This window comes from Chlamydotis macqueenii, chromosome 7 (genome assembly GCF_036417535.1).
Source record: "Chlamydotis macqueenii isolate bChlMac1 chromosome 7, bChlMac1.mat, whole genome shotgun sequence".
In the NCBI taxonomy this organism is placed as follows: domain Eukaryota; kingdom Metazoa; phylum Chordata; class Aves; order Otidiformes; family Otididae; genus Chlamydotis; species Chlamydotis macqueenii.
In genome coordinates, this window is record NC_141562.1 from 36,182,242 (window position 1) to 36,195,607 (window position 13,366).

The 13,366-nt window shown below is 51.2% G+C and overlaps 1 protein-coding gene and 1 long non-coding RNA gene across 4 annotated transcripts in view; one reads left to right on the plus strand and one right to left on the minus strand.

Moving 5' to 3' along the window:
- The window catches only part of FAM53B (family with sequence similarity 53 member B), a 46,562-nt gene extending 34,521 nt beyond the window's left edge, over positions 1-12,041 (minus strand). For 2 of the 3 annotated variants that reach the window (XR_015259011.1, XM_086751663.1), the window contains exon 1: positions 9,274-12,041. The gene's annotated coding sequence lies outside the window, so the exon portion shown is untranslated. Of the gene's footprint in view, positions 1-8,692; positions 8,769-9,273 lie in introns of those variants that run through there. The other variant, XM_086751665.1, reaches the window with a different exon arrangement.
- LOC147600138 (uncharacterized) lies at positions 7,517-11,562 on the plus strand. Its single transcript, XR_015259012.1, has 2 exons — positions 7,517-8,312; positions 9,267-11,562. It is a non-coding gene; the product is annotated as an uncharacterized LOC147600138 (long non-coding RNA).
- Positions 12,042-13,366: the final 1,325 nt, after the last annotated feature.

The window sequence follows — 13,366 nt, forward strand, 5'->3', positions numbered from 1 at the left end:
CATATGTGCCCACCGTCGCCTGCAATCCCTGAGACCGCTGTTTGCATTAGACCAAAGTACTTCTGGCCTTGGGCAGTCCCTTGGGTTTCATTCCTCAGCTGAGAAATAGCTTTCAAAGAGCTCCTCGGCTCCTGAAAGACGAACCTAGAGCCTTTATTAATCCTCCTAGCAACCAAAAGGCACATTTCCTTTCTGTTTCTCCATTCGTTGCCATCAACATTGGCAAGAGGAAGGTAGGGCAGCGGCACGGCCGTGGAGGGAGGGAAGGAGCCCTTCAGGGCCGGGAAACCTTTGCCCACGCTGCCCCTCCGTCTCTCTGGCACATCGGGAATAAATTTCCGAGCCCTGCATCTTACATAAATCTCTTCAACAAATGAGGAGCCAAACATCTGTGAGTTGTCTGAATTAGCGTGAATTTGGCAGACTGAACAGCAAACTTGTATCGCCCTGCAGCCTTCACATTTCTTGTTTTCCTCGGGTTCATTAAATACATAACAATCTGTTACCAGAAGACGGTTCCTACGTGCAGGGGCTGCCAAGGAGTTGGTTTTGATAGCTCTGGTGGAGATGGGGGAATGTACGAGGAGGAGAGGGGGCTCTTCCTAACGTAGCAGGGCAAGGAGAGGATGAGCTGCAACCACCCTCCAGTCACAACCCGCTGCACAGCAAGGCTATTTCCAACACATAAACCTGGTGTAGCCAAAGCCGGAGGTGATTTTTAGGAAGATTCAAGGAGAAAAGAGCAGAGGACAAGCAGAGGAAGATGCCTTCAAAAGCCAAGGATATCCTGCAGCATCATCCCAACTGGGATGACCATGCCACATCCAGATGGAGAAGCCAGGCTCTGCGAGGTTTATTCATACCCTGGGCACAAGGCATCCCCAATACCTGGGGAAATGGGGAAACGGGGGCTTTCCCACCGCTGCTGGGCAAGCCTGGCAGCACGGGGCCTGGGCACGCGGCGACGGCATCGCCAACGCCAAGCCGCAGGCAGAACGGCCTAATGCTGTGATGGGGAACAGTACCGGAGGCTTCCCCTTCTCTCAAAGGAAGCCTTTCGCTATGAGGAAGAAGTCAAAGCAAACACCCACTCGCCGTGTTTACCCGTTTAAATCCAAGCCAAGCAGCACCGAAACGCGCCCGACAGCATTTCCACGGAGTCATTCATTGAGAGCTTGGGCTTGGGTTTCAGCTGGTGTTTGTAATATCGCGGGGAGACGCTTGCGAGGCTGGAATAATACAGAATCAGTTGCTGTAACACACTCTCCACTCCTGCAAGGTGTCAGCAGCACGTAAAGCACAAACCTCGTGCAGGCTTGGCTCCTTCGAGGGCTCCCCGAGGGCTGGGCAGCGAAACATTTCCCCCCGAGCCGCCGCAAGCCCAGGGTACAGCTCCAGCGAGCTGGGTCTGGCTGCCCCAAAGCGTGGTACCCCACCACGCAATCACCCAGCTGGAGAAGTAATGCCCTCAGAGAATAATTTTCCCAGCTTTGGGATTCTTCATCCCCTGGAGACGCTCAATTCCCAAGTAGCTGGAGCAGGGCGGGATGAGCCCCACTTCGGCTTGGCACCGCTAAAAGTCTGGATTTTGCAGCCCATCTCAGAGACGAGAGAAAAAAAAACCCTATCCAGTAGTAAGTGGAAATGAAAACAGTCCCTGCTTTTATTTGGGCTGGCAGACACACCATCCTGCCCAGCCTTCCTCGAGCTCATTTATGACAGTGTGAACATGCAGTAAATGGAAAAAAAAAATTTTAAAATTTGCATTTTCCACCCCAAGAGTCTCCAGTGTCTGGATACACTCCGTACATCCCTCTTCCTCCAATCCCATAGGTGAAAATCAGGAGGAGAAACCAATTCCTCAGTCCTGTGGAAATGGGAACCCAAAGGACAGAGGGGTCAGCACGGTGTGAACGGCCAAGTCCCCTCCCGAAATGGCATCCCGAGGAGAACTGACCTAAATGCCGCATCCCATCCCAGCTCCGAAGCTGCCAGCAGGCTACGAGGAAGGGTATCGTGCCAGGTATTTTGTCACTGCACAAACACGAATGATTTCCCAGTACAAACAGGGCAGCAAAAATGTCCACATTCATCACATGGAAAAATACGTAGCAACTTGCTACACTAATGAGTGAAGGAATTAATGAGTCCTAGAATTGGTAAATCATTATGAAGCCCCTAAAATAACGACATCACCTTAAAATGCATGAGACTGCAAGTTAAACATCAGGCTCTGCTAGAAAACAAGACACAGGAATTTTTTTATAGATATTAAGAAGTCCCACGGACAACACTATCCGCAGTCAGAAAGAATGGCAGGAACATCAGTCGTGAAGCAGAAAAGGAAGAAACGGTCAATATACACCTCAATGTCATCCCAAGGAGAAAATAAAACCATACGGTCACGTTTGTGAAGGGTGACCTGGGATGATACTAAACAGCAGGCACTAAATATAGATCTTTCTTAAACAACAGCTCCAAATAATTTACACCTTCAACTTTTACAAGATCGTGCCAAGAAGTTGTCGGCGTTGTCATCGCTGATGGTCCCAGAGGACAGGCAACAAACGTGACGGCCCCAACAAAACCGGCCCTGCAAGGCTCCGGTTTTGGCCCAAGGACGGAGAGTCAGAAAGCATTGTTAACAGCAAGGAACGAGCTCTCGTCTCACTTGATGTCTTCTCCTACTGAAGAAGACCCCAGGAGTAACCAAGGGACTGGGAGACAGGGGCACAGGGCAGGACTATGGGGACGTGGAGGGGTAAAAGTTGAGGAATGGCCTGGGTTCGGGGAGCGCAGGCCACGCTGAGCAGGCCGGCGCTGCAGGAAGCCCGAACGCTGCCGGTTCAGAGCACGGGCAAAGTGCAATTTTTTTCCTCACATGGACAATTATCATTGCGATAAATTAACGGTATAATAAACGAACTGCAGTGGGTTCTCAATCCTCGCTATGTTTTTATCTCTGCACTGGATGGCTTCTCTAAAAGACACAGTCCAGCAAGAATTAATTTGGAAAATGACTAAAACTTGTAATAGACAGGGCATGTGGCTCTGCTGGTTCGCTGCCAGGCCCAGCAGCCCCCACGTCCCAGCGCGGTCCCCAGGATGGTTTGGGCAAGGACCAGGAGGGAGGGTTGACAAACCAGCAGCTCCAGGCTGCCCAGGCTCTCCTTTCAGCTCTAACATGGCTCCTTTGTAACTCCCCGCCTTCGCGGTGTCTGGGGGGGAACGCAAGGGACAGGCACAGGGAGGGCATCAACAGCGCTGTCCGTCACACTGGAGAGATGGATTTTTTTCAAATGAATCACAGAATCAGGGACCTTCAAAGGCCATCCAGCCCAACCCCCCTGCAAGATGCAGGGACATCTCCAACCAGATCAGGTTGCTCAGAGCCCCGGCCAACCTGGCCTGGAATGTTTCCAGGGATGGGGCATCCACCACCTCTCTGGGCAACCTGTTAAGTATTTTCAACTTCATTCAACAATTCACCCGAAACCTCCATGGGAAACGAAATCTTCTACCAACAACATAAACCGCACGCAACCGAAAATGCGGGTGATAGTTTCTAAATGAAGCTATCGGTAACTGAATCTTCATTAATCGCAATGCTTCTGCTCCGAGAAGCACCATCCATCGCATTGTGTTTCAATTATAACACAACTGATAGTCCAATAAAGAGATAATCTTTTTGTGAATGAACAGAGAGGCTACAAAACCCAAATGTGGATATTTTTCATGCTTCCTGTATCTTCATAATTGTAACGCATCTTCAGCTTTTGCACGCAATTTTAGCTTTTGGCATCTATCTAATAGTACTAAAATGTGTCCTTTCAAAAATATTATATTCATTCATAACAGCTGGGACAAAAAAGCATGTGATAATAGGGTTAACAATATATATACCTGAAGTAATTTCATAGCATTGACAACTACTACCCAGCGCACCAGGAGCTGAGGAGACGTCGGATTTAGGAGCAGGATGAGGGGTGCATCTCCCTAACCGGCCCCAGTCCACACCAGCTGCGGAGACCAGACCTCGACAGCAGCATCATTCTGCACCACCACCCTCAATCTCCATTTCTCCTCTGCCATCCAAAGGAGTTTGGGTCCTTCCTTTTGAGGGTTGGTTTCGAGCAAAGAGAGGGAGGCCAGGTTTTCCAGCGGCCGCATCGAAGTTTGCCAGATTTCTTTTTTTTTACAAACCCTAGGAGACGCAACGATATATAAGCACAAAACGGCCCCAAAGTAAAATTCTTTCACTATGGTCCCATACATACCACACAGCGCAACCCTGAACTTTGGTTGCTGAAAGCGAAAGCTACGGCCAGGATCCACAAATACAGGGAACGATACAGCCCAAGGGAAGCTTCAAACGGACGACAGAGGAGTGACACCAGTGATGCTGCTCTATTTAATCCCCTAAAAGCAAAAACCATGACCAAGTCTCCCTTGGGTGTTTTCTTAGGGGGAGCACAGAAACTTAATGCACTGGAACAGATTTTTTTTGCACCCACTCAGCCAGTCCTTAAGCTTTTACTCAAATATAGCAATTATGGACCCAAACTCACATAGGCACCTTCCACCTGCTTCTGCGGGGACCCACAGCCTGCGGTGCCAGGAGCAGCCATGCTTCGTGCAGGCATCGGTGCTCCTCCAGGTCAATCTTACACAGTTTCAACAGAAAATTCTAACGTATCGAATCTTATTTATCTTCCACAGAATACATCAGATGTGTAAGATGCGGTACCTTACGTATCTAACATATCAAACGTCACAGGCTTCGTAACTCATGGATCAACCACCTGCAGCCAGGAGAAACTCCAGGTGTAAATTAATTTACTCTTTTTATGATGATTGTTTATGATGACTCTTTAATTTTCAATACCCACTTCACCTGTCGATGACTAAAGGCTCACGCATCCACCGCCTGCGCCATCAGAGCTCGCACCAGCTTGGCGGGGCTTCAGAAGAAAAAAACCCTTGCCTGGGAATTTTTGTCTCTCTCAAGGCAGCCAACTCGTACAAGTTTGGAAAAACAAAACAGCCCAAGGATCCGCTCTGCAGTTCACTGTACCAGAGCCACGTTCTGCATTGCTGCTCTAAGCAAACAGCCGGGTTGCGGGCAGCCGGGCCACGACTGTGGACGCGGAGTGTGACCTTGGAAAAGTCTTTTTTCATAATTATAAGACGGCCACCGCTCACAGGGATACACTCGAGCGCAGAACCAAAGCTCCTGGGCTCAGTTCTGCTGCTGCCCTGAGTGCTTTTCAGGGATTTATGGAAGGTCTCATCGCCAAGGAGAGTGGTGGCACTCGTGCCGCGCCGGGGTCGGCGGGGAGCAGGCTCGGGCAGGGAGGACAGCCCAGGCTCGCAGGCGTGGATGAGCAGCACGATGGAAAATTCCCTTCCCTTCGCCCGATGAGTTTATATTTAGCTCTCCGGGGAGCAGACGCGCTGGAGGAGCTGTTGTTTTGGTGATATTTTTTGCACAGCCCTGCGGGGACCCCTGCGACACGAACCACAGCATGCCAGGGAAAGGCTGCCAAGAAATGGCTATCGCTGCCTCGCTCCACCACCGCATCGGACCGGGCTTGTGAACCGCTGATAGTCACAGCCCTGTGCCACTCGTCAGACCTCTTTTTTTTTTTTTTTTTTGGGTTCTGTTTCCCCAAGTCAGCAGGCTTGCTTCCTCTTCCTCCTCCTCCCCGTTTTGGGAGAGAAAGGAGCACAAAAAAAGCCAACCACAAAAAGAGCTTGCTTGAGGAACTACAGATGAGCAACCTTTCCAGCTCCTCTGCTGGCCTGGTCCCCCATGGCCACGGGAATAAAATGCGGGCTTGTCTTTCTGGAGGTATTTTTTTGGTGAAGGCAGACCTGATGCAAAGGCTCCGCTTCCCCTCTCCCTTGCCTGGGACGTGGGAAGGAGACCCAACTGCACCGAGCTGAGCTCTGAGAGCTATGAACATCTCTGGCACCTCGCCCTGCCCCAGCCCGTTGGTCCAAAGTCTGCTCTGCCACCGATGAGCGTTCGCGAGGGCTATTTCCCCGCAAAATCATTCTATGAGCCATGTGATACGGGGCGGGGAAGGGAACTAAACCCAAACCAGCCCTTTTGACCTGGGGTGTCCCCATATTTACCTGAGGTTTTGCAAGGGAAGCACAAACTACCTCCACCCCGATGAAGATCAAGAAAAGAAACTCTATGCAACATCACAAGAAAGACAGAAAAAGAAGAACAGCTTCAAACCACGCAGCTGTCATTCAAGAAATCAGAATTTGACCAGTAACAATAAAATGGACAATTTGGGGAAACCTTGTTCTCCTCCAACCCCCTTCAGGACCTGGTCCACCGTGCCTGTTCTGCACAGAAATACAGGTGTTTCAGCAAAAAGCTCTACGTCTCGTTCCACCTATGCCTTTGCTGAAAGTGAAGCAAGCCTTTGATACTAAAAAAAATTAATTACATATAATTAACCGAAGCAGATTTGGGGATTTATGTTGGGATATGTTTATCTATTTGCATGTGTGCATATTTATTTATTTATGCAGGTATCCATACCTGAAAATTAGCCTACATCGGCGCCAGCTCTGTCCCACAGTCTGATCTCCTTAAGTAAAACTTTGGATCTCACTCACAGAAATCAATTATCTACTGAATCGATTTGCCCTGATTTTACATGCAAAGTTTTGCAATCGACTGCCCGAGTTCTTCCTGATCTTCCTCCCGAAGGCCATCTGCTTTCTATAACCGAAGCGGTTCATGGAGACCTTGGCCCTGCGCGGAGCTGGAAGGCACAAAAGTTTCCCTCCCTCCTCTGGGTTTAACCTGGAAGCGAGAAAGCCTGGAATCCAGGGATTCAGCTGCAAAACCACCGGCACGCGTGGCCGTGCTCGGCACGGAGTCCTTCTCTCCTTTGAAGAAGGGAGAAGGAAACGATTCCCCGGAAGGTTGTTTTGGTTGGGTTTTTCTGGTCAAGTTTTTCGCCACGCATTGGAAAGCGAGGAGGCTGTGTCCTCCTCTAACAGAAATGCCTCCAGCACGGGGTGAACAGCCCTAATCCTGCACCCCCTCTTAGACCCAGAGACGGGTCTAACACACCCACCACCACAAGCATCCTCAAGCTCCGGAGGATTTTTTAAAATTAAGAAATCAGAAGCTCTCTTCAAACCTACACTGAGCCATGACAGAGCAAACCGTTCTGAAATTCAGGTTATTTTACTATCACTTTAACTCATCTGCTTCGTGAACCACCTCAAATATTTTCTCTAGAAACATCATCTACACTGTTTTGGGGTTTCTTTATTTCTTTTTCCAGCCCCGGTAAACATTTCTGCCCACGTCAGAGGAGGGCCGAGGGAATTTGTGCTTCGCGATCGTAGGGAACGCGGTAGCAGCCCCCTGCGCTCGGAGATTACCGATATCGGTGAGAGACAGGCAGAGACGCTCACAGCCCTCCGTGCTTTTACAGCGTTATTGCAAGAACGCTGCTACCTCTGCAATTTGCAAGTAGTTTTTAATCTGTCAAAATCGACTTTTATTATCGTTTAAGGATTCAAAAGGAAAATACGCACATCTGGTTTCAATCGCCAGCTGAAGTTGGGTTTATCAGCCTATTTCATAACAAATTACGCTTACTTTTTACTCCGGAGGATTTGCGAAGGAGGGGGTGCGCTGCCAAGGTACACCAGCGTCCGCGGAGACCGCACGGCACGGAGAGAGACGGCGGCACTACCCGGGGACAGGCACCGCGCCGCTGCAAACTCGCTCTCCCCGTCAAGCGGATTAAATCTTAAAATGACTGAGGAGAAAACCCTCATTCAGGAAATCTCCGCGTACAGCGATACGTGAGATCTTCACGTAGCGTGTAATTCCAACAACCTGGCATCGCTGAATGGAGAAGCAGGACTCACGGATTTTTTTTTTTTTTTTTTTTTTTAGGATAACGCTGCTGCCAGGGCGCTTGGCACTGCAAGAAGCTGCCGTCCCTGGGTGCTGGAGACCCCCGGGGTGGGCGCAGACCCTCACCCCTCCATCGCCGCCCTCACACCTGCCAGGCGTGAAAACCGCGGCGGGAAGCGTGCGTGACGGCCCCGGCCGGGGATGGTGAAGGTCTCTGCGGTGATGCTCAACCGCGTCCATTGCTCCCCTTGGCTGCCGGTCTCCCCCGAGCCCCCAGCCAGACCCCAAACCCGGAGAGTTTTGCCCCCGAGCCCACCGACAGCCAAGTTTTCAGCCTCGCGAAACACCGCTCTCGGCCCGCAGAGAGCAAAGCACGTGTTGATCCATCCGGAGGACGAAATTCCGGAGGCAGGTAAAGCCGGAGGGGAGAGGAAGGCGTGCTCCCTGCCTGCCGAACTTCGCGGGGGTGACCCTTCACCCCCCCCATCCCCGGCTCGCCCCGCAGCGCTTCTCTCCCGCGGGCATCGCCGCCCGCAGCCCCCGCACGCCCGGCGACACCCCCGCTCCGCCGCCGTCCCTCCCCAAAACCGGGCTGCCCCAGCACCGCTCCCCACGCGGGGCCGAAACCCGGGCTTTGGGTGGGTGGGGGGGGGTGCCACCCTCGCCCTCCGCCCCCTCAAGCCCCCGCAGGGCACCACCGCCCTTTGTCCGTGTGTGTGTGTGTGTGTGTGCGTGTCCCCCGCCCCGGGACACCCCCACGCACACGCCGCGAGTGACAGCCCGGGCGCTTACCGTGCTGCGGGGTTGGGGTTGTGAGGGGGGGGGGGTGGCGGCTGCGGGCACCGCTCCCAGCCCCGCTGCCGCTGCCGTGCTGCGGGCGGAGGGAGGGAGGGAGGGAAGGAGGGAGGGAAGGGAAGGGAGGAGGAAATGCGCTTGTCACTTCCTGAGCGGGGCCGGCGGAGGCAGGGCCCGGCCCGGCCCGCACCTGCGGAGACCGGCGCAGCTCCCCCCCCAACCTCCGCGCCCTGCTGCTCGGCAGCGTTCAGGTGTTGCGGGATTGGGGGGGGGGGGGGGGGTGTATGCAGAGACCCGCTCTCCTAGGTGCCTTCACAGCCCCCCGGCGGGCACGCACTCGCGTGGGGCTGCGCGGCCCCGTTCGGAGGCCGAGAGTGACTCCTGGTGGCACGGCCGGGCTGGGCGGGGGGGGGGGGGGGGGGGGTGTGTGCTCCGTGGGAAGATCCCCCCGATAAAATATCCCTAAAGTTTCAGTACATCGCAGTTACACGCCATCCACCTCTGTACCCACCCGTGAGATTCGGGGAAAAAAAAAAAAATCCCACTTCTTAATTTTCCTCCATTTTTCCAGCACTTACTTCGGGAAGAGGCGTTTGGCAGAACGCAAGCTGGGCAGCATTCTGCCAGACCGAAGGTGGCCGTGGGTCCTCTGCAGCGTCCGAAGCCACGTCTGCGTGGTTTCGCTCGGGAGACAGGCTTGAGACGCAATCTGCTCCAACAATAACAGGTTTCCATCCATCCCAGCCGAACCGCGCGCAGCACGTAGGCTTCTTCCCACGAGCGAGCGTAATTAGTGAACAAGGAAACCACACGACAGCTAAAAGGAAGATTTAGAACTCATTACTAAACATTAATCTTGAACACATGCAAGCAGACAACACAGATGTCATCAGGAATGGATCCGGGCCTTCAGCATCTAAATTTCATCCATGCGGCTGGAAGACCGGGCACGCTGCCGGGAACGAGTGAGGGCACGCGTGCACCGAACGGCACAGGAGGCTTTCGCTTCGGATGTCCTGCCCTGCTGCTGCACGGCCCAAGATACCAAATCAATGTTGAGGAAGACTGTCAGTCAGTATTTAACGTGATAAAGGAGAAGGGAGGTAAGTAAGCAGAAGTAGCAGGAGAAAATTTCACAAGGGAGCAGCTCCCGCCAACGTAGCGAGGACTGATCTCAACGGGAGCGGCTCCGTAGTCAGTACATATAAAATTAGGCAGGAGTGGCCGGTGCGAGCGGGCTACAAACAGGAAAAAAGGCTTGATGATGTGAAGGGGCTTTTGCATCAAGCTCCTCCATCGCACCCAGTATTTGCTCTTATCGTGTATTGAGACTGGTAGCAATAAAACATTGCAAACTCCTTTTCCAAGTCTTCGGGAATCAAGTCTGAAAATGTTTTCTTATGGTTTCCCAGCTGAATATTTCGGTAATAAAGCTTGCAGTGTAATTGAATCCATTCCCGTGGCAGCCTTGCGCAGCGCAGGCTTGGTCTCCAAGATCCAAGCGGAAGGTTGCTTTCTGTCTGCTTCTGCAGCTTGCTCCAAACGCAGCATTTTTTACCTCATCCTCCGTGCATTCCAACAGATGAGTTGGCTGTGCAGCGTTACCAGTGTGTGTGAAAGCCTGTGCCGAAGCATAAACCTGTTTTCCACAGATAGTATTTGCAGTAACGTTGTTTACAGGTAAAGCCTGGCCACGGGTCCCTGCTGTGGTGAAAGTGCAGAAGAGCTTTGCCAGAAGAGGAAAATACAGAAATCATTTTCAAGCTTTAAAGAACCGGGCCTGAGAGTTTAGTCACTGTGGACAGAAAATTCATTCAGTTAAATTCTGAGCTGATATAATTAGCGTTTTTGTCTCGGATGTCAGCGCCTTTGCTACTCACTGACTAGGAGCCTTCCTTACAGAGATGGAAGCTCTGTGGGCAGGCAAAAAGCTAACGATCCCCATGATCCTTCTGAAATTGTACTGGGGTCCAAGTCATTGAAACTTTTAGCTAAGCCTTGGGGATGGACACAATTTCCTTCACTGGCAGTGCACAGGATTTGGCTGCACAGTTACAGTCTGCTTTCTGTGTCACCTTTCTAACGCTTCACTATTTACTCCAGTTTGTTGTTCTTCGAGTCATATGCACCATGGTTGCTAACAATTTCAGAAGCATCCTCTTCGTGATGACCTACAACTCCGCGCTGTTCTGAGCACCTAAGCAATCCCAGTTGTTTACATTTTTATCCTTCTGCTTCTCCTGCCAGGCAAGGAACACAGGTAACGGACTCGCCCAAGGCCAAGCCGAGGGTCAGAGCGTCCCAGTCGCAAGCTGATGTCCCAGCCACCCGGCTGTGCTGGGTACCGCGTACTCACAGGAACATCTTGGCTCCACTGAAGGTCTCCAACAGCACAAAATGGAGACAGGTTTCAGAAACCACGCTCCAGTTTCAGGGGAAATCCTGAAACGTACAGAATCAAATTAAGAGTGAGCCAAAGTACTTTTTAACAAATATTTCCTACCGAGGGAACAAAAGCATGACTCTGTAATACGATCAATGTGTTCTAGGTCAGAGCGTTTCTGAAACGAGGAGACCCGATACCCTAAACAAGTGAAGCGTCGCCGTGCAGAGAGGGTTGTAATGAGGAGTGTAGTTCTTATTACATTTGGCGTACGATGGGATTTGCAGCAAACCTAAAAATCCTTCTTTTATTTCACAGGTTATTTGCTGCACACATGCAACAGCTTCATGATTCGGCTCCCCGCTTCGCTTGCTGCCTTCCTCCCTGCCTTGGGAGAGGGGATGACTGCTGAGCTATGGACTGCCCTGGACTAGGTGCAATGAAACAGTTGACGAATAAAATAAATAGACCATGAAATATGTCAGCCATGTTTGCGTCTGAATCGGCTTATGATAAGCTAAGAGTTAGGTGTCCATCCTTCACAAAAACCGAGGCAGCTGTGGACATGCCCAAAAGCAACACGCCACGTTGGATAAGCAGAAATGCAGTATCCGTGGAGTTCAGGTGCCCTAGGGTAGGGCAGCAGTCAGCAAGGCTAATTACTACTGCAAATTGGGGTGAAAGAGCCTAGATCCTTCTGCCTGAAACACCAACTCAATTTTTAGGGGGAAGCATCAGAAAAAATCTAGCCGGTGAACTTTCAACCCGCCTTTTCTTCGTCGGTGTTTCAGGCTGAGCGCAGATTTATCACACTATGCATGCACATCTCCATGCTGCTAATGAGACGTTTCAGTTCACAACCCCATCAACATTTCCAATTACTCAATAAATGCACATTCCTCCCATCTCTGCCTGACGTGCGACACTGTCCATGAATACCGGGCCACTGCAGTGACCGTGCTGAGCTTGGTTTCTCTTCCCTCACGGGTGTTTATTAGCTCTGGCTCTCCAGCATGGCTTAGCACTCACCATTATCCAGAATTTATATGCTACCTTGCGGCTACATCATTTGTTTACCTGACAGCGCTCAGTTTAATTTCCAGTTACCTAGAAATGGGCTTATTTCAAGCTATACTGTTACCTAACAAATGGAAATTAAGCCACAGGTTGGCTTTTCCCCTTATTTGTGTCAAATAAAACACGCCAGCGTTCCTTTTCCTCCTTTGTCTTGAGGCTATAACACCTCATCTCCTTTCACTGAAAGCCCTGGGTATCCATTAATTGCTCCTCAACTTGGGTTAGGTCACACCTAAGGTACCTCCAGCCAAGGCACAGGATAGAGCCGTCCCCTCCAGAGGCATCTGCACCAGCCATCCCGCCAAGGGGTGGGTAACGCTGGGCGGTGCAGCCTCCCTCTCCTCGCACCCCAGAACATGCAGCGAGCAACGGGAATGCCAAGGCAGGTCTCCTTACGGCAATGCAAAGCCCTGGCCCGTTTATTTCCTATGTGCTCCCCACATATTTTACAGGAGACGATTCAATATGTTAAAAAGCTTAGAGGGCCTATAAAATAAAGCAGTTATTGTTGTAGCAAGTTGTGTTCTTTACCTTTCAGCATGCCAAGATTAGGAAAGCAATCCGAGTGCCAAAACGCTGAAAATTCTGCTGTATGTTGCTAAATACCATACTTGAAGATTTTGTCTGGTATGAAATAACAGAAATTTTGGCAGTCTTTTACCAGGCACCCTGGAACGCAGTAGAACGGACATAGCAGAGTATATATTATATATGCAGATTTTCCTTACAATGGCTACAGCGCTGCCAGTGCATTCCTGGAACGTGGAAATACATGGAAGCCAGCGTCAGCGACGAAGAACAGCTTGCTGTGCCTAATGTACCAGAAAACCTATTCAAGAACTCATCCTCACATAGAAATAACTCCAGAGAAGCTTCCAAGATCAGTGTCAGCCCAGTTTCGTAGCTTCACAGTGAACGATCGAGCTTGCGCACGTGGCTCCACCTTGCACGCCTGGACACAAAGTTGTTCTAAGTGAGCAGCTCCAGCTCATCGCCTCATTTGCCCGTTCCAGCCTTTGAGCCTTCGGCCTCGAAGACGTCACGGCCTGCACCAGAAGCCTGTGCAGAACGGAAATAATCCAGATGCAAATTATACGAAAGAACATCTCAATTCCTAGCCACGGACACGCTCCATCAGACAAGAACTTTTTTAATTGCTTAAAGACAAGGATAACACAAACCCAGCGAAGACGTCAGCCCAGCCTCTGGGA